The sequence below is a fragment of the Felis catus genome, chromosome A1 (genome assembly GCF_018350175.1).
Source record: "Felis catus isolate Fca126 chromosome A1, F.catus_Fca126_mat1.0, whole genome shotgun sequence".
NCBI classification, from domain to species: Eukaryota; Metazoa; Chordata; class Mammalia; order Carnivora; family Felidae; genus Felis; species Felis catus.
Window position 1 is genome coordinate 32,929,558 of NC_058368.1, and position 27,687 is coordinate 32,957,244.

Here is a 27,687-nt window from a genome sequence, read left to right on the forward strand (position 1 = left end):
AGACGTGTGTGTGTGTGTGTGTGTGTGTGTGTGTGTGTGTGTGTGTGTGTATACACATATATACACACATATAGATACCAAATCTCAAATCACTGTTTACTCAGTGACTTTATTTTTTTTAAATTTTTTAATGTTTATTTTTGAGAGAGAGAGAGAGAGAGAGAGAGAGAGAGAGAGAGAGAGAGAGAGAGAATGAATGAATGAGAAGCAGACTCCAGGCTCTGAGCTATCAGTACAGACCCAATGCAAGACTTAAACCCATGAGCCATGAGATCATGACCTGAGCTGAAGTCTGGCTTTTAACCTACTGAGCTACCCAGGTGCCCCTACTCAGTGAGTTTCTTAACCAGAGCTCCATTACTCCCCACAAAGGGTAACTGGGATAGATCAGTTTCATTTATTTTTAAAAATGCATTATACAAATAGAATCATACAATGCATATTCTTCTGTGTCTGGCTGTTTTAGCTCACTCTTAACTTTGTGAAATTCATTCATCATTGTGCCAATTCTATCATTCCTATAATCCTATTGAATCCTGTTATGTGAATATGCCACACGTTATTTATCCATTCTTATACAGACAAACATGTAGGTAGTTTTAAGTTCCATTATAAATCATCACTAATCATTCTACTACCTGGCTTTTGGTCAATACATAATTATAACCCTTCACCTCTCCCCACCACACACACACATATATAGACATGTGTGCATACGCGTTTAGCCTCACCCAGGTAAGGGAGAAACTTTTTTAGTCTTAAAGGAAACTTTCCATATCTATATTTTTTCATTAAAATGTCCTTGTATCTCTTTGAATCAGGCTACCTTCTGACACATATGCCATAAAAATGTAATAAACTTTATTTTTTCGAAAAGTTTTAGATTTACAGAAAAAGTGGAAAACTAATTCAGAAATCACATAACATGCAATGCCCTGTTGTTCCCTTACTTATGAACATCTTATATTAGTATGATACATTTTTCACAATGAGCCCATACGTATATATTACAGTAGTTAAAGTCTGTGCTGTATTCGTATTTCCTCAGTTTTTCCAGTTCTTTTCTTCTGTTCCAGAATTCATCTAGGATATCATGTTGCATTTAGTTTGCACGTATCCTTAGGCTCCCAGTAGCTATGAGAGTTTTTCAGATGTCCCTTGTTTTTGATGACCTGACAGTTTTGAGGATTACTAGTCCTATATTTTTTACAAGGTCCCTCTCTTAAAATTTGTCTGGGTGATTGCCTTGTTATGAAACCGGGTTAATGTCTTTTGGGGGAGGAAGACCATGGTGGAAGGTACATTGTCATCCTACCCTGTTTAGGATGCCTACTCTCAATATGACTTACTACTGTTGCTGTAATCCTTGATCACTTGGCTGAGGTACTGTTTTTCAGTGGAATTTTCTCTGCCGTTACCTTTCATTATACTGTACTCTTTGCAAAGGAGTCACTGTGTACAAGCCAGTCTTAGCAGGTAAGGAGTTTGCTCTTCCTTTAAATTTTTTTTTAAATTTATTTATATTTGAGAGAGAGAGAGCAAAAATGGCAGAGGGACAGAGAGAAAGGGAGACAGAAACTGAAGCAGGCTCCGGGCTCCAACTTGCCAGCACAGAGCCCAATGCGGGGCTCGAACTCACGAGCCGCAAAATCATGACCTGAGCCGATCGGATGCTTAACTGCCTGAGCCACCTAGGCGCCCCTGCTCTACCTTTTTAAGGGTACAATATCTACATAAAGTATATGGAATTATTTTGAATGACATATTTGTCTCTTCTTCCACAATTTTTCAGGTGTATGGATATGTGTATGGATACTTGGATATTTAGTTTATGCTTTGGGTTTTAAAGCAATACTAATTGATCTCTCGCATAGTTTTAGTATTTGGCCATTGGAACTCTCATTTGGTTAGCGTATCCTTTTGACATACTCCCATCAATGCAGTTTTTATTGGTATTTTTATTTTTAGTACTTAAAAAAAAAGTTGTGATACTACAAGATGGTCCAGATTCCTGTTGCATATTTTCTGCCTCAGTCAGTGATTTCTCTTAGGATCCCTGACTCCTTTAGTTAGAGAGTGGTTTTTGAAACTAACATCTGGATTCTGGCTCATTTTTGGCCATGTCATATGACAAATCTACACATGTATACTAACATGTATAAAGCAAACATGTATAAACATTTCCGTATATAACCATCTGTAACTATAATAAGGAAATTTTTATTTTATTTTACTGAAAATTTTATTTTATTTTATTTAACTCTAATCCATTTAAAAATGGTTTATTCCAGCTTCCTCCCCTTGAGGATCTATAAGCTCCTGTTCCAAAACTGAAAAAAGGGATTCCTACCATGTGGCATGCATTTACTTGTTTAATTCCCATATGCACGTATAGCGGTATTGGAATTGTTAACCTGTACCCCGAAAGGAAGCCATTTTATCAACTATTAACACTGCTAATAGGCATTTTCTTTTGCCTTCAGTGTTAAAGGTTCTGTTTATTCCCAATGTAACCTAGAGGGAGCACTTTCCCCCCTCAACGTCCCCCTCTCCTCCTGCCCTACCCTTCCTGTGGTTGTTTCATGCATTTACAATACACATCACTCTCTTGTCAAGGTCTGAATTCCTTCCTGAGATTCTCAGCCTCCAATTCTTTTTTGTTGTTGTTGTTGTGGGGGTGGGGGTGGGGTGGGGTGGGGAGAGTAAACTGACACAAAATAGTCTTTTTACTGTGAAGCTCTATTAATTTTGAAAAATACTTAACACCATATATCTTGTGGAGAATATTTTTACTACCTTAAATGTCTCCTGTGCTTCACATATTCATTCCTTTCCCCTCCTCTGACAGCCCTGGAAACTTCTGGTCTTTTTACTGTTTCTATTACTTCGGCTTTTCCAGAATATCATATAATGGAATCATACATGATGTGGACTTTTGAGGCCAGCTTCTTTCACTTGATGATATGCTTCTAAGATTCTTTCAGATCTTTTTGTGAATTGATAGCTCATTCATTTTATCAGGAAATATTATTATATCATATATATATTATATCATATAAATATATCATATAAACTCAATGTATTGAGTTATTATATATGTATTGTTTGATTTCAATTTTGGAAATTTAGGAGTAAAGTTGCTATAAGGATTCCTGTATGAATTTTGTGTGAACATAAATTTTCAAATCAGTTGTGTAAATACCTATGATTGTGAATGCTGGATTGTACAGAAAGTCAAATTTAACTTTTGAAAAGTTCCCAAACTCTCTTCTAAGTTGGAATCCTTTTACATTCAGAATAATGAATAAGAATTCCTGTCACTCCACATCCTTGCCAAAAATTGATACCGCTTTTTATTTTGTTTTTAATCCAACCATTATAATAGGTGTGTAGGAGTGTTTTATTGCTACTTTAATTTGAAATTCCCCAGTCATGAGTGATGTTGAGAGTCTCATCATATGCTTACTTTTCAACTCTACATCTTCTTTGGTAGGTGTCTGTTCACATGTTTAGCCCAATTTTAGTGGGTTTTTGTTTTCTAATTGCTGAGTTTAAGAGCTCTTTATATTTGGATATATATATATATATGTGTGTGTGTATATATAATATATATCCTTTCTTGTACATAGTCTGTTATAATTAAGAATTTCATTTCATGGTAATTTTATAAATGATTTTGGTGTTTTAAATTTCAAATTGATCATTACTGATACACAGAAAAACAATTGACTCTTAAGAAAATAATCTGTGTCCATGCTATATACCTTTATTAGCATTAAGTATTTTTTTGTGGTGATTCTTTGGTATTTCCTACATGGGCAATTTTGTAACTTACAAAGACAGTATTATGTTTTCCTTTGCTGTATGTATATCTGTTATTTACTTGTCTTATCCTTATATTGAATTTCCAATACAAATCTGAAAGGGAGTTTTAACAAAAAACATCCTTGCCTGGATCCTTCACGGTCTTAAGGGGAAATGTCATTTCTCACTGTTACTCGTGTTAGCTGTTGGATTTTTTAGATCTATTTTATGAAGTTGAGGAAGTTCTCTATTGCTCATTTGCTGAGCATTTTTTTTTATCTAAATGGATGGTGCACTTGACCAAATGTTTTTTTTCTGAATGAGTGTGACCATATGGTTTTGCTTCTTTATCCCGTTGATGTGGTGGCTTACAGTGATCATTGTTTTCCACGTGTAACCAGACTTGTCTACCTGGAATAAATTCCACTTTGTAATGATATATAGTTCAGTTTCTACACTAACAAATACAATTTCCCAGTATTTTATGGAGGTAGGTTTTGTTTGGTTTTTGCATCTGAGGTTACGAGATATCATGATTTGTAGATTTTCTTGTTTTTATATGGTTGTGATATTAATAAAATGATGGGCTCATAGAATGATTTGGGAAAGAAATGGTATAGAATTGGTATCATTTCTTGATCTGTGCCTTTTGAACAAAACAGGGATTCATGTTTCTATCTGGACTATATTCCTTTCTATGGACATGTTGATGATTATTATCACTGCCAGATGAGTTAGATTATTTTAAAGAACAAGTTTAGGATTATTTTGACATGAATTACATATTTAAATATATTTATTGACTTCTTACCAAATAAATACTCACATACTTTTAAATTTTATTAACAGGCTTTTCTTGTTTGTTACTATCTCCTCAATGAGTAACCCACTATATAGTAGATACATGTCATTGCCTCATCATGGGACACACACAATAGAAGACATTCAATAAAATGTTTCAAGACCTGAAAATCAACTAGATCATTTAGTTTTAAGGAATAATTTTATGACTTTTGATGCTTAATGAAAGCTGTAGGAGATCACTACTTTCAGACAGATGAGGCATGGTGAAATATTTTATATCAATTTGCCTCTTGCAAATGAACAGGCTGAAACAATTGTGGAGCTGACTTTCCACCATATGGCATGGCATCTAAACAGCTATAGACTTTTTAAAAATGTCTCATTATGTGAACTAGGTCATTGAAAATGATAGGTGGACATTGGCATATTAACACTATAAGAAGAGCACAGTTCTCAAATTGTTAAAATCCTCACTGTCATACAAATAGATAATGAGCATGTGTCAATGTCATATTTAACTCATTAATGAGAGAACCAGCAGGATGGAAGAGCTTATTAAAATTGCATATGAGGAACTAGGACTCAAATAGTCATTGTGGAAAGAAAGGCAGAGATATGATTGCTAGTTTCAAGAACTGTGAAGAGTCTAAGAATTGTATCCTACTTGCAGACTAACAACTTAGTTTTGCCACAGTTTGTAGAACACATGGGACTCCTTGGTTAAAGGCCAAGAGGACTACTCACAGAAATATCAATCATCAGAATATAGCGTTGTTTTTTTTTTTTTTTTTTTTTTTTTTTTTGGTACCAGTTCCAGGAGTTCCAATACCAACTCAAGGCAAAGTGTTAAAAATTAGATGTGGCAAAGAAAAATTAGCACTAGACAGATGAAATAGGTGAAAAAGCTATTACAAAGGAATAGAAAACAGTCATTTTCAGACACAACCCCCATATAGGAGTTAAATTCTTCTCTGAAATCTATCTTGAGGAGCCCAAAGAACCTCTGTGTAGTCTCTGGACAAGGAGACAGGAAAAACATCAAGTCTATTGCAACAGGGGAGAAAGATGGGACTAATCTTGATCTCTAAATAGTTGAAAACACATGGCCTATCATAAGTAAATACTGGAAAGGAAAACTTACATTTCTTGAGAATCAGATGACCCTTTGCTGGGCCTGATAGAAAAAGCTTAAAGCTTGACAAAAAGGTCACACAATCACATGTTCACATCCCGCCTTCCCCCCTCCCCCCACCCCCGCAAGATTTCTTTTCTCAATAGTGAGAACTGTGATCTTAATATCTAATACCCATCTAATATCTCAACATTATTCCTCATCATCAATAAAGTGGGTTTGTTGTGTTTTTGTGCTACGATCATTTAAATAATATCTGGCTTATTTACCCTTTTTTCACTCCATTTTTATAGGTAATGGAAATTCGACATGGATTTCATTAATAGCATACATGTAAGAAATCAAAATTACCAACAGTATTTGTAAAACTGACAGTCCTCTAATACACGGATGGCTACCTAAGGTAGTCTGAATTTATGGCAATGTACTGTGTCTGTGTTATAGTTGGGCTAACTTATTTACATAGATGTAAAAACTAGTGTTAATTAACATGCCTTGTATTGCTAGTAAGTGTAAAGTCATAGGATAATAAGGATACAAAGTTAACTTCGGTCTCGGGGCTTTACAAAGCAGAGGTTAATTTTTTCTTTTCTTTTCTTTTTTTTTTTTTTGCCAGCTGTAAACCTGGGGCATAACAAGTAATAGAGCATGATGGAGAAAATGAAGATATATTTTTAAAAAAATATATAAATACCATCTTATAAAAAAAAGGGTCTGATTAAAAGCTTTGTATATAATATTGATCACTGTTCTGAGGAATTGGCAGATAAGGCCAGTCAATTAATGCTATATTCTAAAGAGTCATTTCTTTAGGTTCCCTAAATGTTTTCTCATTTTACAATCTACATTAAAGTTCCTGCAGACATATTTTATGAATCCTAAGGAATTTGTTAAAACTGGATGCCATCCAGAGAGGGTTTCATTCCAGTTTTCATAAACATGGTCTGCAAAATGGAAGTGGAAGGTAAAGAAGAAAAATACATTTTTTCTCAAATGCTCATTAGAAAATAGAGTATTAAAAATGTCTCAGAAAAATATCTCACCTTTTCTTGGATCTTGGCTTCCAAGATGACAAAAAAAGGAAAGAACAGTGATCATGGCAGAAGGGGTTTCTACCTATCCAAGGAAAGGCCATTAAGAATTTCATTATTTGAAACATAGGAGAGGCCATAGCTTTCAGGGACACTTGAAAATGAGTGTCATTGATGCTTCTGTACTTTCCAAGCTGTATATGAAACCACTTGACTTCATGAGTTGTGTTAATCACAGCATGGTCATTGGAACCAATACCCTGATTTAGACCTTCAGATGTTGCCCCACAACATCTGTTAAACCCCTTGAACGGAGCTGAGTCCTTACAATCTGAAGGAATACTAGTCCCTGGGGGGGCGGTAGGGGGATAAAAGAAAAATTATATTGTAGAGGAAAAAAAATCACATTTGAAAGTTAAAGATTGCAGAACGTTTTTCTCTAAGTTTCATTCCTGTGATGAATTCAAATCCACTGGATATTTGTGTTTGATCCTACTTGCAAAGTCCTCTGTTTTGTAAAAAGAGTTCTGGAGGTCTTGACTCAGTTTCTTCAGTAATATGGTTATTGTTCATGGTGGCAATATTAGCTTACACCAGGTTATCTACTCTTTGCAATATTAATAATCAAGGGTAGTTTCTACAGTTGTTTTCTCTGAGAATTTTCTTTTCTTGATGTTTTCTCTGCAGAAATGCCAAGAGAGAAGGTAAAGTGACAGAAGGTGAGAGGAGAGCAGAAACTACCTGTTGCAGGAGGTAGAGGGAAGGGGACAAACACTAAAAATGGAATGACCTTTTTTTTTTCCGGATCAACCCTTAACATTAGAGAAGAGTAGACTACCATGTCACCATCATCAATAACTATTTTTAACATATTCAGTAAATAGATGAACTGAGGCCCTTACCGAATCTCTAGGGCCTATTAGTTTTAAATCTATGAAATATATTTTTATACTTTTTTTTGTAAATTTACTCATCTTACAGGATGAGTTTCTCCTTTTCATTGATAAATTTTATCCCAGTTTGGATTAAATAACAGTGTGACTAATTAAGAATTCGGAAATATACCCAAATTTTTATAATTTTCCTCTTACTTTTGAATGTCAAGCTAGGGTTTACAGGTCAAAGGTTTTGGTCATTTGGGGAAACAAAAATTACTTGGTGTTAACAATACCTCAGCAGCTTTATTTTTCTGAATGTAGGTTAAGGTAAAAGAAACAAAAGGGTTTAGGTGGAACATAAGTGAATGGTTTGCCTTAGTAACCTCATTAAAAGTAACATCAGCTTCTGTAGATGTGAGAAATTTCTGTTCATATTTTCAAAAGTAGTTGAAAAGCATGATAAATATCAAGTTAAAGTCAAAACTTTGAAAATAAAATATCATGAGAAAAGAAACCTCTACTGCCTGGGCAGATTACACAGGAGAGAACTAATAACTTTTTAAAAATTGTGATAAATTAACATAACAAAATTTACCATCCTGTTTTTAAGTGCGTAGTTGAATAATGTTAAGTGCATTCATGTACTTGTGAAACAGATCTCCAGAACTTCTTTGTCTTGCAAATCTCAAACTCTTTACCCATTAAATAACAGCTACCCTTTCCTGGCTACCCTAACCCTTGGCAACCACAATTCTACTTTCTGTCCATAGATTTGCCTATTGTAGGTACCTCATATAAGTGGAATCTACAGTATTTGTCTTTTTGTGAACGGCTTATTTCACTTTGCCTAATGTCTGCAAGGTTATCTACATAGTAGTGTATGCCAGTTTCCTTCCTTTTAAGGCTGAATAATATTCTACTGTATGAATATATACCATTGTGTTTATCCATTCATCTATTGACAAACACTTGGGTTGCTTTGAACTTTGGCTGTTGTGAATAAGGCAGCTATGATCATGAGCACGCAAAAGTTTATTCAAGTCCTTCCAATTCTTTTTGTTATATACCAGCAGTGAAATTGCTGGCTTGTATGGTAATCTTATTTTTAAATTTTTGAGGAACTACTATGCTGTTTTCCATGACATCTAACCCATTTTCCTTCGCAACAGGGCATAGCTATCCTAACGTGTGTGAGGTAGTATTTCAATGAGGTAAAAACTTTCACTACCAGTGATTAACAACAGATTAAATATTCTACAGCCAAGTTTCAACTACCCATCATTGGGGTACCTGGAACGCTCAGCCAGTTAAGCATCTGAATTTGGCTCTGGTCATGATCTCATAGTTTGTGAGTTCAAGCCCCACATTGGGCTCTCTGCTGTCAATATGGAGCCTGCTTCAGATCCTCTGTCATCCTCTCTCTCTGCCCCTCCTCCCTCCCCCAAATAAAAAAATAATAATAATCCTTTAGGATGGCCTGGGTTGCTATGTCAGTTGAGCGTCTGAATTCGGCTCAGGTCGTGATCTCGTGGTTCATGAAATGGAGTGCTGTGTTGGGATCTGTACTGCAGGTAGGAGCCTGTTTAGCTCTCTCTCTCAAAATAAATGGGCATTAAAAACGGACTTAAAATACTTTACAGACATTTTCATAACTATATTTTATTATTTCTAGTTGCTAAATTAATATCAACTTGTATATTTTCTTATCCATGATGAAGGATCCATTTAAAATAATTTCTTCTGTAGATTTAGTAATGACAGATTTGGATGATTAAGCAATTTCTAAGAGTGTCCCCCAAATCTCTGCACAATTAAATATAGTTTCCATTATAAATACACAATTTATACCCTAGGCTAATTACCCTGCTTCTGTGAGAAAGGGGTGCATGCTTTTCTTTACAGGCAGAACTGGTAGGAACTTCAACCCACATAAAAATAAGTATGTGCACAATACCTGTAAGAAAAAAAATAAACACTTATGTACAGAAATAATGGGTAGTTGCTCTGTTTTTGTATGAATTTTCTTCACTGTTCACATTTGTCAGAAATAGGTTGTAGATTCCTTGGAATTTGTCCCTCATTCCTTCTGGGATTTTGCAATGCTTTAAGCCAGGAAATCTTGAAACAAGCCAACAGCAAACACAGTGATAAAAGTACAAGCCTATTAATCTATCTCAGTGTTTCTCAACTGTGAGTTGTTTGGCCCAGAATCCTCCTCCCAGGGATATTTGGCAGGGTCTGAAGTTGTAGTAGGTTGCCATACCCAGCATACCAGAGAAAGGCAGAGGAGGGTTACTACTGGCATCTGGTGGGTAGGGACCAGGGATTTTGCGACATCTCATAAATTGCACAAGGCTGCCCCAACCAAGTTATCCAGCCCAATATATCAATAATGCTGAGATTACAAAATCCTGTTCTACTTTGTTTGCAAACTCTCAGATAGGCAAGGTGTTTTTCACATCCAAGTACCTCCTACCAGATATCTGGTAACTAATTGAAAGACTGATGTCAGTGCTAAGATTCTCACTCTTTTTTTTTTTAATAAATGAAATTTATTGTCAAATTGGTTTCCATACAACACCCAGTGCTCATCCAAAAAGGTGCCCTCCTCAATACCCATCATCCACCCTCCCCTCCCTCTCACCCCCCATCAACCATCAGTTTGTTCTCAGAGATTCTCACTCTTGAAGATGGTACCCAGATTTGATCAGTTCCCAACTGGAATGTATGTAAGGAACATACATTTTTGAAAGAGACAGAGAATTTTTGAAAGAGAAAGAGGCCTTCACCAGATCAGATAGACAGAAGAATGGTCTTGTGAGTTGTAACAGGAGGTTCTGAAAATGAACCCATATCTCTGTGTCTTGACAAATTTTTTTAGTTGGTTGTAACAGTTCTGGGACAGGAAGGTCAAGGTAAGCCAAAGGACCACAAAGTTGTACTGTGTTACAATGGGTCTCATTTGGACAAGCCCTGATGAGAACAAAGACAAGAGAAATATAGTAAAAATTAAGTCTCCTTACAGCTTACAGCCCACAGATAAAGATCTAAGACATGCAGAGCATGACCTTCCTCAAGGAACTCATGGCTGCCTTCATGCCAATGTTTGATTGGAGACTCAAAGCAGCCCTATCTTAACAATAGTAAGACCTCCAAGGTCCTGTACACCCTGTTTGCAGCATATAGAAATTCCTTAGAAACTTAAGTTATCTCTATGCCACTCCCCACCTCTTCAGCCTCCCCCATCCCAACTTAAAAATAGAATCAGGCACTCCTCACCATACAAGTGTGGCTCTTTGTGTGCAGGAGTCCTGTCCCGATGCTAAAACAAAAGCCCCTTTTGCACCACAAAACGTTTCAAGAATTCTTTCTGAACTTTTGCCTGTAGCAACCCTGTATCACACACAGCAAGCACATTACTGTTTATAATCAAATTAGCCAGCTAAGGACTATACTGCCTTTGGGCTTCTACAAAACATAGAACACATAAGGATCCCAGAAGTTGAGATCTTTATACTAACTCATAAGGTTTAACCACGTTCATTACATATGCGGTAATAATGTAGCAAAATAAAGGGCATGGAAAGAAGTCTTAAAATATAAAGATAAGGAAACCGTGGGAAATATTCAAGGACCAAAAAACAAACAAACAAAAAGTAACTATAGTGTTGCAGGAGCATAGTTTCAATTTGCAGGTTTAATGGAAGACAATAATCATAAGTTCAGAAATTCTGGAAATTAGTGGGGATGGCAAGAAATTAGCATTCCTTTATGAATTTTTCTCCTGAAAAATTATGCTTCTATTTGTTCATCTTGATAAAAGTTATGGGCTACACAGAGGCCATTTAATTATACCATCTATATAATTGTTAGACCAAATTTATAATTGTATATGATTGGTCCTTCTGACTTTTAGCATTATTTCCCCTTAATTATAATACAAATGGCCCATGAGTATAAAACATTAATATTTGTAATATGTTAAAATATTTTGTTATGTTTCCTGTGTTGAAAAAGCTAAAGTGTTAATGTGTTCCTGTCTTGATTTAAGAATAGGAAAATAGATAGTATGCTAACTATACAGTGAATTTAGGGATCCAGAAATAAACTCATGCCAGAAATACTGATTTGTGAATTCGTTTGGTAAATATTTACAACTTATAATGAAACATCTCTTGGTCTCTTATGCTAAAGAGATATGAGCAAGATGAACTAGAATGTTTTGCTGTGATCTGCATGGATTTCCTCACAATTATATAAAATAAAGTTTGAAAAATGCATTTTTCATAATAGAAGATACATATTTTGTTACCGTTACAAAATCTTAAAAGATAAGGTGAACTCCTCGTACCCAGAATAGTAAAATAGCTCATTTTCTATTCAGTTGAGCAGATCTTGAATATAGAAATTAAATTTTAAAGTGTGACTAATGCACTAGAGTCCCAATTCTGCCTGTGTCTTAGACACAATTATCACCCTTGAGATTTTTTGTCTCTATAGCTTTAAATGTGTTACTACTCGCAGAAACATTTATTTTCATTTACTAGAAAATATTTAAAAATAAGAATAATTAATGATCCATTCCTGGTTATTGCTCTTAGAAATAATTTCCTTGCGGGCACTGTTGCATGGAATTCTTACATGATAAGCAGTTAATAGGACTCTTTAACAGGGTGAAACAGGAACAAATCATTCTTCGGTTCTTTTTCACATGCCAGAGACAAAGACTCTGGAAATTTGTTGTTATTGTTGTCCCCATGCTTTTCCGCCTTCTGAAAAATGTCCCTTAACTTAGTGTTCTGTGTCACACCTTCTCTGGAACTTGCTAAGCCTCTGCAGCCTTGGCAGGAATCCTTGACAGCTTGTCAAGCCCAAGGCAAATTCATGTAATCTTTCCTCCCAGTAATTAATAATTAATTATTGCTCATTAATCTTTAATGAATGGTAGTTGGGAATAATCTAGTCTTTAAAACAAGAGAAAAAAAACACAAAGATAGTGTTATTTCAAAAGGAACTTTTTTAGTTCAGGACTTTTACAAGTCAAACTAATCCTGAGGCTAATTGTGAAAATGAGTGAGATAAAAAGCATACAAGCGTGCACGAGACCAGTCACACATGGTCCTGGCATCTCCCAATTCTTTCTCTTGAGATAAACTCCAAACTGCTCCTGAGGTCCAAATCACATGGCACAGTCTTCCAACGAACAAAAACAACACACACCACAACAGCAGTTTTCTCTCCTAGAATGGCAGGTTTTCTCTTAAGCGTTCTGAAAGAAGCGGCTTTCTAGAACACTGACATGTGATTGCTATTATCTACCTTGTCAGAGATAAGTTGTTTTTTTTTTATTTTTTTTTTCTGAACAGTAGAAAGAGTTTTCTGGTAAAATAAAAGAAAAGGCTGATGGAATCATTTTAATAAATGTGAATCATTAGGTGTTACTCGTATTCAGCTTTGTTCTTCAGGTAGTCAGTGTCACCAGTTGTAATGACAATGTGTTGAGTACTTACTTGATGGGTAAAAGCTGAAACACCTTTCTCTTGACATTTGTTGAAATGGTGGAAAAAGAAAAAGTCCTTTAAAACTATTGAAACTAATGATAGTCCCCAGTGCTGGGGGAGATAATACTCCTTCTGCTCATATACAAATCATTTCAGAATTTCTCAGTGCAGGAGGAAAAAATAATCCCTTTACAATTCCTCTGTGAAAATAACAGAAAAGGAAAGTAAGCCTATCATACATATATGAATAGGGGTCAAGGCCTGCAAATACAAATATACATACTTGTCTTTTCTGGCTAACATATACAATAGTATATTGCAAGGCATAATTGTGTACAGTAATGTTGCGCTGAATCAAAGGATTAAAATTTTCATGCTTCCCTTCATCTGTCCCTGTTTTGCCTACTTCTCAAATCTTAGCCCATTACGTTTTGCATTGTGCTGTTGATTCATCCAGCTCTGACCAACTTCTGCCCCCAACCCCTCAGTGTACCTTTTATTCCCGTGATTTACTCTTTTCCATAACTGGAAGCCTATATCTCCCTCTCCCCTTTACTCAGTTTGTCAATCCCCTTCCCCTCTGGCAACTATAGTTACTCTCTGTGTTTATAGATATAATTCTGCTTTTTGTTTGTTTTGTTTTTTAAATTCCACATATAAATGAAATAATGTATTTGTCTTTCTGTCTGACTTTTTCACTTAACGTGGTAATTTCTAGGTCCAATCATGCTGTCACAAATGGCAAGATCTCATCCTTTTTGAGTCTGAGAAATACTCCATAGTGTTTGTCCATTCATCTATAAGTGGATGCTTTAGGCTACTTCCATGTCTTGGCTATTATAAATAATGCTGCAATGAACGTAGAGGTACAGATATCTTTTTAACTAGTCCAAACTTATTTTTTTAATCCCGTCTTCATAACCCCCTCTCCCTGTGATTCTTTCCAAATTCTTCTAAGTGTTTAAAATCTGTATTTTGTTTGTTTGATTCTGCTCAGGTGATAGTATACATGGAAACTTCTTTTTATGGTTTTAATACATAATACATTTAAGAGAAATATAAAGATGTTACTCTACCCTATATTACACATTGCCTTTATCTTTCCTTAATAAGGTCCTTTTATTTAATGGGTATATTTGTCTTCCTCTTGGGGCAAATCCTGTGTTACTATAGAGGTAAGTAATAGATTTTCGAGGCCAGAGGACAGTAGGTGGTTGTTGGTGGCTTTTATACTGTCATCTCAGAACACCCTGTATTACTGAATGAAAACCATATAATCTGGCTACACATCATATCAATTTGTAGGATAACAATAACTATTAGCAAGACAAGAGTGATAAAATAGCATAGTGTGTATTAAAACGTTTTGGAGACTGAGAAGCACAACAGATCATTGTCATTGCATACTTGATCACATATTACTACTACATGGTTTTGAGACTGATCTTCTAAATTTCCAGGAAGTTAGATAAATCAAATTAAACATTCAGCATCTATAAAGTTGAACCAAAAAAATAAAGGGCATAAATAAAGGAGACACTCAACTCACTTAAAATTTAAAAATTGCTTATTATTATCAAAGGTAGCAGAAGTGTATTAGCAGAATTTTAAATCCTAAATTTTGCAAATGTTTATTAACTGTAAGTATTTTACTTGGTTAATTTGGTGTTGGTTAGATTAAACATGGTACATTTATACTACAGACTAGTATGTGATTATTCTGATCTTTTTGGAAGATTGCATAAATTGCTTGAGAAAGATAATAAATAATGTTATGATTAAAAGTAGGTGAGAAAAAAATACTTCTAATATAATCTATGGTGTTATAAATTTTATCTATATATTCAAACATTAAAAATTAAACCAGGATGGTAAGAAGAGTAATTTTATGTCTTCATTTTGCATCTGTGCTTGTTTGCACAATGCATACTTAGAGTCACAAAAAAAGTTAGAAATAAGATTTTGATTTATGTAAAAATTCTCAATAGGCACACATATATAAAAGTGCATGGAAGCGTTTAGAGGAAACTGTCAATGGAAATTATCCCTGTTGGCAGTTCTGATGATCTAATATAATTATTGACCAGTTGGTACCTGTTTTTATTTTTTAATTAAGACTATTTTTTGCAGCAGTTTTAGGTTCAATGTCTGATATTTTAAAATTAGAAAAAATTAAGTGTATTTCAAATAGTTTGAGTTTGGAGGTGTAAATAACTATAAGGTGTAAATATAAGTTCACTTGTTAAAAACTGAAAGCTTTAGAATTAAGCTAAGAGTTAGGTTAGAATTTTGCTTCTATTTCCATCTATATTTGAATGTGTAATTAACATAAAAATATGCATTTATCAATAAGCCATGTAAATAGCAACCAAATCACTGGAGAAAGAATGAAAGAGACCTTTATAAATGAAGTCAATTAAGGTAACAGTTCTAATTATATTGTATATTTTTACATGTGTATTACTGATTTTTTTTATTTAATTTTTATTTAAAAAAAATTTTTAATGCTTATTTATTTTTGAGAGAGACAAAACGTGAGAATGGGAGGGGCAGAGAGAGAGAGGAGACACAGAATCTGAAGCAGGCTCCAGGCTCTGAGCCATCAGCAGAACCCGACGTGGGGCTTGAACCCACAGGCTGTGAGATCATGACCTAAGCCTAAGTCAGATGCTCAGCTGACTGAGCCACCCAGGCGCCCTGACATGTGCATTATTCATTTTAAATTGTAGGCTTTTCAGAAACAATTTGGTCTAATATTTGCATCTTCCAGTATGCCTATTCCAATGGTTTGCATCAAGAAGATGCTCAGTTACACAGTAATTGGTTGCCTTTTTAGATTTGCTTTTTCTTAATTCTCACCTCCTCTACCAGACTGTCACGTGAATAAAATTAAAATAAAAGGTTTTCCAAATTTCTGAGGTCATCATATTTGATCCTTACAAAATCTTTGTGAGCTAGATGGGACAAGTGCTACTAGCCCTGCTTTTTAAAAAAAAAGAAAATAGGTTATGTGATTGAAGTATAAATGCTGAACTCATATTACTCATAAGAAATTAGAAGTTATTACAAGTTTACACTTTTTCCCATCAACATGCAGTGGCTTACGTATATTGTGCAGAGATTTACATTACATTATTATATTAAAAATCAGATTTGTATGGCATTATTCACTCAATATTTGAAGCATAGGGATAATATTATAAGATAAAGTGACTTACTATGTAACATTGAATCTTATATGACTATTTGAATTGAAAGCTTAATGAGTGTTTATTTTGAGAGAGAGAGAAAGCTTGTGTGCAAACAGAGGAGGGGCAGAGAGAGAGGGAGAGAGAATCCCAAGTAGGCTCTGCACTGTCAGCACAGAGCCCCCTACTGGACATTCCATCCCACTAATGGTGAGTTCATGACCTGAGCCAATATCAAGAGTCTGCTGCTCAATCGATAGAGCCTCTTCACACCACATGAAATCTTAATGAAAATTGAACTGAGGGATTGAAATGGATGTTGCAAATGATAAAATAAAAATATTTCACTTTTTTACTCCTGTTCCTATACACATCTTATAAATGATAACTACAAATCTACTTCTCTAGGTTTGAAAGAGTTCCTGTATCATACTGCTACTCGGAGAATCAAAAACAATTACATCATCAGAGATTAGAAAATATTAGAAGATTGATTGTTCTCTCAACAGATCAATCACTCCTTAGAAGATGAATATGTTGAAGCACAAAGAAAATAAAAATATAAAATTTTTCTGTTTTCTATCTTTACAAGTTTGTTAAATAAGGTGTTTTTCTCAAATTGAAGATAAAATCAAAGGTAGAAGGCTTTAAAACAAATGGCAAAATAGGACAGAAAAGTTAAATGAAAATATTTAAAATTTCCCAATGCATTAAGAATTCAATTACTGGGGTGCCTGGGTGGCTCAGTCGGTTAAGCGGCCGACTTCGGCTCAGGTCATGATTTCGCGGTCCGTGAGTTCAAGCCCCGTGTCGGGCTCTGTGCTGACAGCTCAGAGCCTGGATCCTGTTTCAGATTCTGTGTCTCCCTCTCTCTGACACTCCCCCGTTCATGCTTTGTCTCTCTCTCTGTCTCAAAAATAAATAAACGTTAAAAAAATTAAAAAAAAAGAATTCAATTACTTAACTCATTTTATTATATACGTTATAAATTGTTCTCAAATTTAGATAAGCAAACAAAACTGTCTTAAGGAATTGTGTTGGACAGAGCACTCATAAAATTGTGTTAAAATTTCAGTTTTTTAGGATATTGTTTTGTGTGCAATTATTAAAATATGAGATAAATATTTCCACTGGAGAAGTCTTTAAAAACCTTAGTGAGGGTGGGGAGGCCTGTGCTGCACTGTGTAGCAGCAGACAGGATCTTAGAAATCCAGGTCTTTCCTATTTGCTCACCAGGCGGGTGTGGGTGGACACCCACTCTAAGGCAGGGCTGGCTAGTGTCCCCCCTCTCCCCACGGCAGCTGCCGATATTGGAAAAGGGCCCTCTTGCCTTGTATGTAACCATATGCAAGGCACTGCGCTCACTTCACTGCCTGCCTACCTAACCACCTATGAGAGTGGCAATATCCTGAAAGTGCTCGACCTAAGGAGACTGATGTTTGCCCAGGAAGTTACAGGTACACTGAGCCCATAAGCATTTCCTAAGAGCCTGTAAGGATAGTCACTGCACCCAAGAAAGTTTTTTTTTTCTTTTCCCCTTAGACACGAGAAGTGATGATTCAGGTCAAGAAAAACATCTTTCTTCCCATTCCTTGCTACTTAAGATTCAGACAGACAAAGTGGGCAAGAAGGCAAGAAGGTTGTGTACTTCTGCACACACCTTGCTCTGCAGGAGACTTGCTTGTAGCTCATGGGGTGGGTCTGCTGCAAAAAAGCTTCAAACTGCTGGGTTTGCTGGTAAGAAGTAAGCTCAACCTGGAAAGAGTAATAAATTCAATATGGCTTCTCTTGGATGAAGATACTAGCCCTGCTCCAAGAGTTGGATTTTTTTTTTAATTGATGGACACAAAGAAATCAGTGAATCAATGTGCCTTTAAAGGGAATGTAGAAATACAAAATTCTGTTGTAAGTTACAGAGCTATAATAATTACAGTAATTTTACTTTTAAACTTTTTGATTTTACTTTTAAACTTTTTGGTTTTACTTTTTAATTTCTAACTTAGAAATAATTATAAACTTCCATGAAGTTGCAAAAATAGTGTACAGAGGTACCATGTATATATAGCCTGTACAAACCTTCCACCAAAGGTAGTGTTAATAAGATTCTGGGGTGATGGTGGGGTGGTCCAGAGCTGACGGCCAAGAAAGAATCCTTTGGTGCAAAAAGGGGATTTTATTAAAGCATGGGGACAGAATCCTAGAGCAGAAAGAGCTGCGCTGGAGTTGTGAAGAGCGGCTTCTTATATATGATGAAGTTGGGGAAGGTAAAGTCAAAGGGAGGCCTCCAGAAGGATTTTGATATGCTAAAGAGGACTCATAAGATACCTGAGGCCTTGCTATTGTCAAGTTAATGTTGTTTTCCTCTAGTAGGGCATTAACATTAGGACTGTAGGGGCTTCCTGCAGAAATGTTATACTTGGTATTTGCCTCAAGTATTTGTCAATGTGCTGCAGGTTATGAGGAAATTTAACTTTACCTGGCATTTCCTTCTTGTCTTTTTTCCCCATATCACTATGAAGGGGTGATGTTAGGGCTCCAGGAAACTGAGTCTATAGTAGGCTTCTGGAGATGAGGCTATTAATAAGAATGCCACTTTCTTGTAATTTACTATATATTTATAAACTGATGGAGACCCATGGCCTGTATGACTGTGAACTCTATCAGTTGGCCATTTGTTTTCTTTCCTTTCCTTTGTCCTTGAGCAGCCAGGAGTGCCTGAGGAATATCACATACATCCCACATTGGAGGGAGAGGGAGGTACACTACCGTGCACTTTGTCCTCAGCCAACCCCACTCTCCCTCATCAGTATCTGACCTAATTATAATACAGTGCCAAAACCAGAATTGATATTAGCACAATACAATTACCTGGAGTATAAGCATTACTGAGATTTCATCAGTTTTTAAATGCACTCATTTGTTGTATGTAGGGTCTATGAGACTAAAATATGCAGTTGCTTATGTTTCATGGAATTATATTTTTTAAATTATGACCTGTTAATCTCAAATTGTAGTTTAGGATAATGATTCTTAAAAAAATTTTCAAAGAAAGATTCTGAGGAGGAAAATAATTGTTAAAATAACTTTATTTGGTGTGAAAGGACTTACACGTATTGTTTAAATAATCTACAATTACCATTAATAGGATGACTATTAAGTAAAGCACTATTTTACCATAAACATTATGGTTACTGACTAAATTTGAAGCAATCCAGGAACAATGAAGAAGGAGAAAAGAAATACGCAGAATTTTTCACATCTCAATATATTTTGTCACCATTCCCCAGATGTGTTGGCCAGAAAGTGAATATCAAATCTTAGGTTTTCGTTTAATATTTTGTTAGTCTAAGCCTTAATAGTTTCTTCTATCTGTAGTAGTCTAAAAATTTCTGGACATAAAAAATTTAAAGTGGATAGTTGAATGGAAATGAGTATGAGATTTTAGATTGTTCTAAAATTAGGGCTCTGTACGTTGATTTTGTATCCTGCAACTTTGCTGAATTTATGTATCAGTTCTAGTAGCTTTTTGGTGGAGTCTTTCGGGTTTTCCATGTAGAGTATCATGTTGTTTGCAAAAAGTGAAAGTTTGATGACTTCTTTGCCACTTTGGATGCCTTTTATTTCATTTTGTTGTCTGATTGCTGAGGGTAGGACTTCCAACATTATGTTAAACAACCGTGGTGAGAGTGGACATCCCTGTCGTATTCCTAATCTTGGGGGAAAAACTTAGTTTTTCCACATTGGGGATGATATTAGCTGTGGGCTTTTCATATATGGCTTTTATGATGGTATGTTCCTCTATTCTGATTTTCTTGAGGGATTTTATTAAGAAAGAGTGCTATACTTAGTCAAATGCTTTTTCTGCATCTATGGACAGGATCATATGGTTCTTACCCTTTCTTCTATTAATGTGATGGATCACATTGATTCATTTGTGAATATTGAACCAGCCCTGCAGACCAGGAATGTATCTCACTTGATCATGGTGAATAATTCTTTAAATATACTGTTGAATTAGATTTGCTAGTATTTTGTTAAGAATTTTTGCATCCATGTTCATCAGGGATATTGGCCTGTAATTTTCCTTTTTTGTGGGGTCTCTGTCTGGTTTGGGAATCAAGGTTAATGCTGGCTTCATAGACTGAGTCCAGAAACTTTGCTTCTGTGTCTATTTTTTTGGAACAGCTTGAGGGATGGGTATTAACTCTGCTTTAAATATGTGGTAGAATTCCCCTGGGAAGCTATTTAGTCCAGGACTCTTATTTGTTGGGAGATTTTTGATAACTGATTCAATTTCTTTGCTGGTTATGGGTTTGTTCAAAATTTTTATTTCTTCCCATTTGAGTTTTAGTAGTGTGTGGGTGTTGAGGAATTTGTCCATTTCTTCCAGGTTGTCCAGTCTGTTGGCATATCATTTTTCATAGTATTCTCTAATTGTTTGTATTTCTGTGGTACTTGTTGTGATCTTTCATTTATGATTTTATTGACTTGGGCTCTCTTTTCTTGTTGAGAAGTGTGGCTGGGGGGGGTGTTCATCAATTTTATTTTTTGAAAAAAATCAGCTCTTAGATTTATCTGTTCTACTGTTTTTTTTTGTATTGTATATTTAGTTATAAACTAAGAGTTGATGGGGGGTAGGGGAGAGGGGAGAATGGATGATGGCATTAAGGAGGGCACTTGTTGTGATGAACACTGGGTGTTGTATATAAGTAATGAATCATGGGAATATTCTCCAAAACCAAGTGCACACTGTATATACTGTATGTTAGCTAACTTTACATTAAATTTTATTAAAAAATAAGATAAAATATGAAAGAAACTTACTGTAAGAGGAGATGTGTATGTATGTGTATATATGTATATATATATATATATATATATATATATATATATATATATATATATATACACACACATCTGTGAAAATGAAAGAAAGGAAAGTACTGGTTGTGGTAAAATAATAGTAATAATAATAATAAAAAAAGGTTATCTCAGAAAAAATGGGGGGGGGCTTAGTTAACCAAAGTTGTATCTTAATAAAAAAAAACTTGTACTTTTTCCTAATGATGGTATTTGTTTTGTTTTTGGAGAGGGTAACAGTAATGATAATATCATAGTGTCTATCATTTATTTATATACCTGAGAAAAACCCTAGAGTCGAGTATATTTCAAAAACCATGTGTTTTTTTGTGATTTCTGTAAGTAAAGACATATTTCTTTTTTTTTTTTTTTAATTTTTTTTTTCAACGTTTATTTTATTTTTGGGACAGAGAGAGAGACAGATCATGAACGGGGGAGGGGCAGAGAGAGAGGGAGACACAGAATCGGAAACAGGCTCCAGGCTCCGAGCCATCAGCCCAGAGCCCGACGCGGGGCTCGAACTCACGGACCGCGAGATCGTGACCTGGCTGAAGTCGGACGCTTAACCGACTGCGCCACCCAGGCGCCCCAAGACATATTTCTTTTTACCTGCAAGTTAATGTTGATATATTTAGTCTTTCTGATTATTTAAAACAAATTTTACTCTAATCTTGTCAGAAGGGCTCATTATCTAGAATCTGAAAGATTCAAGTTTCTTCATAAAAGTTTATCTGCAGCTTTTATATTGTGGATAAATAAAACAATCATTGGCTTACCTTTTCCTTTTAATTTCTTTTAAAAGTTACACTATTATCTTCTGGACTGAAAGGATACTGTCAAAAATTATGACAATGATTTTATTGTCTCTCTTTTATATTTGACTTGAAATTTTTTACCTGGAAGCCAGAAAAAATTCACTTTTTCTTTAAAATGTACTGATTTTTACCATCATGTGTCTCATTGCTGGCTTTCCAGGTCATTTTTTCTCCAATAATAGGATATTCTTTTCATATATGTTTTCCAGGAATCTTTTATTTCAGGACTATTTCTCGAATCATAGTTTATAGTACTTGTTACCTTCAACTGCATTAATTTCCTCCTTGAACATTCTTACTACAGATGTGTATTATTTTCTTATTTTGTGTATGTACTAATTTCTTTGAAAATATTTTCGCTTTGTGCGTTTCTTTTTGAAATAGGTAAGCATAGTGGGAGGAGCCATGAAAGAGGATGGGGAAAATGAGGACAAAACTAAGGGGAAAGTATGGATTGGAAGACATATATAAGATAATAGAAAAGAGTTACCAAACAAAGAAGTTGAAGAGAGAGAGAGAATTATTCAACTTGTTTTGGTAGTGAAAGGAGATAGGCATTAGAACTCAAGGCTCTTGTCTTAAAGGTCTTCTTGTCTTAAATGGAAGGAGAAGCCAGCACATCTGAGACTAAGGAACTGATGATAGTAAGAATGTGTACATAAATATGTAGGAAGGGTCAATATTTGGAAATACTTCACAGTTGATGTCCAGGAGATAAGGCCATCTAAGGGCATGAAAATGAAGAGAGCTAGATGAATAACTTGAGGATGGCAAAGCTTTTGAGTAACTAATGAGTAAATAGGAAGAGCAATTAGATGAAGGAAAAGTACAGTGGTTTTCAAGAGGAAATAAGGACTTTGCTACAGTTTGAGACAGTTAATTTGATGTACAACTGGCCTGCATGACCAAGGAATTAGCCTAGGTATCACTCAAAATCTCAGTTGTAGTACAGAGAAAATATAGTATAGGCCCGATACATGTATGGGATGAAATAAATCGTCATGATAGGATACAATAAGTAACTTCATCTTAAATTTATTTTAAAATGCCTCTTTTTTTGCATAGGTGTCATTTATAATTTATTTTAAAAGGATGCTCATATTATGTATTTAATCTGGTTTATTTTATCAGCAGATTATTCTATTGGAAAATGACTTAAATAGACATATATTAATACTATATTTTATTTCCTGAAAAAGAAAGGAAATTAATTGTCTAAGTCATTATTCATATGTCTTTTTATAGCTTCGTAGGCTAATTATCAAATGAATCTCTCAAAATGACTTCATCACGTCTTCAATTTTGAACTATAAAAGTATTCCTTTACAGGTTAGACATAAATACAGGTTATATTATGTAGTTTTAATTGCACTATATTTATCTGTAGACCTATAAATATCATACTTCATGGAATTAGCACAATGGTACTTCCTTAATAAGTGTAGAAATGCTTTATGGTGGCAATTTCTCATTTAATCTATAATTAACCAATAAATATGACAGACCATTTTATTTGAGTGCCAATAATTAGTGACTTTATATTTATATGATTTAGTAAATGAGACAGATTCTCTTACTGCTAGTGATAATTTCATTCTACAAATTGGGCATATTCAGAAGCTTATAGCTCTTTCAGAGTCACTAAATCCTACAGTTTATCACCTTAAGCAATAATCTGGATGCCAGAATGAAAGAATCTATTGGGAAAGGTGAGCTCATTTTCAAGAGAAATCTATGACATTTGGTTAATAAACCCAGGAAAAGGATGAACTTACTTGGTTTCCCTTTTCACCTCTGTCTCTCAGCTTCATTCTATAGGGAAACAAAAAGCTGCACTCACCTTAAGATTGATGGTTCTTTATATACAGCTTTTTTTCCTTCCATTTCAGCTTACTTTCTAGGAAGAGAGTCTGAGAAATAGGAGTGGTATTGACCTTGAAAATAAATGTGTCCTCTATGTAGCACAGATTATTTTCTATATTCCAAATCTTTGACAACCTAAACATATTAAACCAGGAAATAATAGTGCCCAATTGTTCAGCTAAAAATAGTGAAAGGAAGGATTCAAGGCTACCAGATGTTATGTCTATGTTACATATGGTTGTTCCTTGTGAAGTAGTTCACCATATATGCCTATAAAATAGCTCAATTTTAAAATAATTCTACTTGGATTAATATTTTGCAACATCTTTTTAAAAATTTGTTAATGTTTATTTTTGAGACAGCGAGTCAGAGAGAGACACACATAGAACATGAACAGGGAAGGGGCAGAAAGAGACACAAAATTCAGAGCAGACTGCAGATTCTGAGCTGTCAGCACAGAACCCGATGCAGGGCTCCAACCCATGAGCTGTGAGATCATGACCTGACCTGAAGTCGAACACTCAACCGAGTGATCCACCCAGGTGCCTTGCAACATCTCTTTGACCTTACCATCTTTATGCCTTGATTTCTTCACTTGGAGTGAGAATATCAAGACTATATCCACTATATTGGCTTGTGTCAAGTTTTAAATCTCATGCTTCATGCATAGTTACCACCAAAAAAATGTTAACATTAAGTATTATAATAAATGCCAGTCAATAAATGATATCTTAAAAATCTCTACTCAGTGTCATTTCTACATAAACTTGAATAGTCTACATCTTATAGTGGATGAAATGGCTAAACAACAACAACAACAACAAAAATGAAAACAGAAAAAAAACCTCGCAGCAGCTGATTAAGTCAGAAGGGATGTGTAATTGTGTGTAACCCCCCAGTAGAAGTATTGTCAGAGTTGAGGAATTTAATGTAGAAATTGGAGTTTCCTGAAATGTAGGAGAAGTTGGAAAGTCCAACTCTGGAAATGGGGTGAGGAATAGTCAGAGAATTGGAGTAATAGTCAGTGTACCTGTCTGAATCATCAGCAGTAATGGACAAGTTTGAACTTGTAAGCAAGTCTGAGAAATCTTGCATATCTGGAAACAGAAATAGAACCATAAAAGGGGAGCTTGTGAAGATCTAGAACTCTTAAGAAAGCTTTACGAAAATGCTTTTTAAAATTCGGCTTCTCTGTGAAACACCACTGCTTCTAAGGGAACTGTCACTTTCCTAGCTCTAGGTAGCAGGCTTTGTGCTGTTGTTGATCAGTTCTAACATAAGCAAGAGGAAACATGTTACAGTTGCCCGTATTTATTATGCTTGTGTGCCACAACCTATCAAAAGTAATGATCTGTTTCCTTTCTGTCTTCTAAATCTTGCTGCATTCCTTTGTTGAGCAAGTCCCACCTGGGAGAATATAGGGAGGGTATTATGAGAAACAATTTTACCAGCTTTGGGTGGGAGTTGTAGTGACAGACAGACAACTTGCCATCTATCATATTTTATCAAGAGGACCATGGTGGTCTGGGGGAGGGGGAGTGTGCGGTGGGGAAGTTACTGTCTTCTAAAGTAAGGTAAAGTATAGGGGTACCTGAGTGGCTTGGTCAGTTGAGCACTTGACTCTTGAATTCAGCCCAGGTCATGATCTCACGGTTAGTGACATGGAACCCCATATCAGGCTCTGCGCTGACAGCATGGAGTCTGTTTGGGATTCTCTCTCTCTCTCTCTCTCTCTCTCTCTCTCTCTCTCTCTCTCTCTCTCTCTTTTTCTCAAAATAAGTAAATAAATACTGTTAAAAATGAGTAATATAAAATATTCATCCTTTGCCAAAAGTCTACATAAAATACCCTAACAAGTGTTTGTTTTCTTTTGTGTGGATTTTGTTTTTGTTTTTGTTTTTTTGTTTGTTTGTTGGTAAACCAATAGGTAGAATGATTTTTTAAAGCCATTTGGTCTGCATAGGATATGGTAGAGACAAAGCTGTTTTATGAGTAAAATTGATAAATTCTCTTGTATTTGACTTTTAATAATTTCATAAGCAGGAACTGAATTATATGGGTCTTGTCTTGAAATTTTAAGTAGAAATGAGATTTTTGGGGGGCACCTGGGTGGCTCAATCGGTTAAGCATCCGACTTGGGCTCAGTCATGATCTCATGGTTCATGGGTTCAAGCCTCACATCAGGCTCTGTGCTGACAGCTCAGAGCCTGAAGCCTGCTTCAGATTCTGTGTCTCTTTCTCTGCCCCTCTCCTGCTCATGCTCTGTCTCTCTGTCTCTCAAAAATAAACATTTAACAAAACAAAACAAAGACAAGATTTTGTATGAATTATTACAGTCTACTAGTATGGGATAAAAGGGTAAAATTTGCAACTATTTATAGGCCCATGTGTTGTCTTAGTTCTCATATACATATATTAGTATAAAATGTGCATATAGATTTTCTTACAGAATATTTCTTCACTTTCAAAAATTGTTTTTTTTTCCTTACCCATTGAGCCAACTCATACTATGCCTGCCTGAACTGCTATCGTTTGTTTCCAGATTTATTGAAATATCCTCCTAATCTTGTGTTTACCTTTGCCTTCCTACTACATGTGTATTTTCAGCACATCAGCCAAAGGAATCTTAGTAACTTAAGTCAGATCATGTTACTCACCTGTCAAACTCCTGTCATGTGCTGTTTCACTCATAGTAAAAGATGAACTCTGTACAATGACCTATTTTGTCCTCTTCCATCCAATCAATTGTTTCTTAGATGTAGTTTTCTAATAATCTCCCAGGGGGCACAAAAGTGGCCATTTTGCAATTCTTCTTAAATATTGTGGTCATTCCTGCTCATGCTTCAGGGCTTCTTGAATGAACGTTTCTTGTACTAAGAAATTCGTCCCAGACATTCAGAACCTGCTCACCCATCTGTTCAGCTCTTTACTCAGATATCACCTCTTCCTCATGTAACCTAATCTGGGCACCTCTAACAAAAAAATGACTACAATGCCCCTCCTCCAAGAGGAAAAAGAAAGAATATGAAACACCCTAGTTGCTCAGGTCTCCTTGTGTTTCACCATCTAACATGGTATACCATCATTTTGTGTGTGTGCTTATTTCAGAGTGTTACTGGACAAACACTGCAGGTGCTCACTGAGTAATTGTTGAATTAGAAAATGATTATCAATAAAAATGTAAAATATTTGGAAATTTTATAATATTTTCTATCTTAAGGATATCGAATATTTAAGCAATAGTTTTTAAGTATGAATTTGACTGAACTGCCATCAGATAATGAACATGAAAAAAGCCAATAAAATTAGGCAATGTTTTCACATCATCATATTAATATTGAAAATCAGTGCTTTTTAGAAAAAATAACTGCCTACACAAACTTTCTCAACACAAATATAAAGTCAATCAGGTTGTGATAATCATATATTACTTCGGAACACTTAGACATTTCTCTTGCATGAACATTTACATAAAAATACTGTGTTTTTCTTAATAGAATGTTCAGATATGTTTCTGCTAACTACCTTATACCAAGCCAATTGTGGATAAGCCTTCAAGTTAAAAGTAAAAGGAAAGACTTGAGCAGGAATGGCTTTCTGACAGAAACAAGTGTTATCCGTGCTAAACTCAGTGGAAATTTTCTATTTGAAGCATTGAGTTTTGATGTATAAATTATATAAAAATTGTAATAACCTTGGCTGCTAAGTTAAATAATAATAGATAAAAGCTTTTGGATTACCTTAATACTAAACTATGAAATTTCAGGAAGATAAAATATACTTGAATGTGTTTATTCTGTTGTAAATGATG

At 35.1% G+C, this 27,687-nt stretch overlaps 1 long non-coding RNA gene across 1 annotated transcript in view; it reads left to right on the top strand.

Annotated features, from left to right (window-relative positions):
- Positions 1-17,070, top strand: part of LOC123384347 — a 47,149-nt gene extending 30,079 nt beyond the window's left edge. The window contains exon 3 of the long non-coding RNA XR_006595314.1: positions 16,747-17,070. This is a non-coding gene — a long non-coding RNA (uncharacterized LOC123384347). The remainder of the gene's footprint in view (positions 1-16,746) is intronic.
- The last annotated feature ends 10,617 nt before the right edge of the window (positions 17,071-27,687 follow it).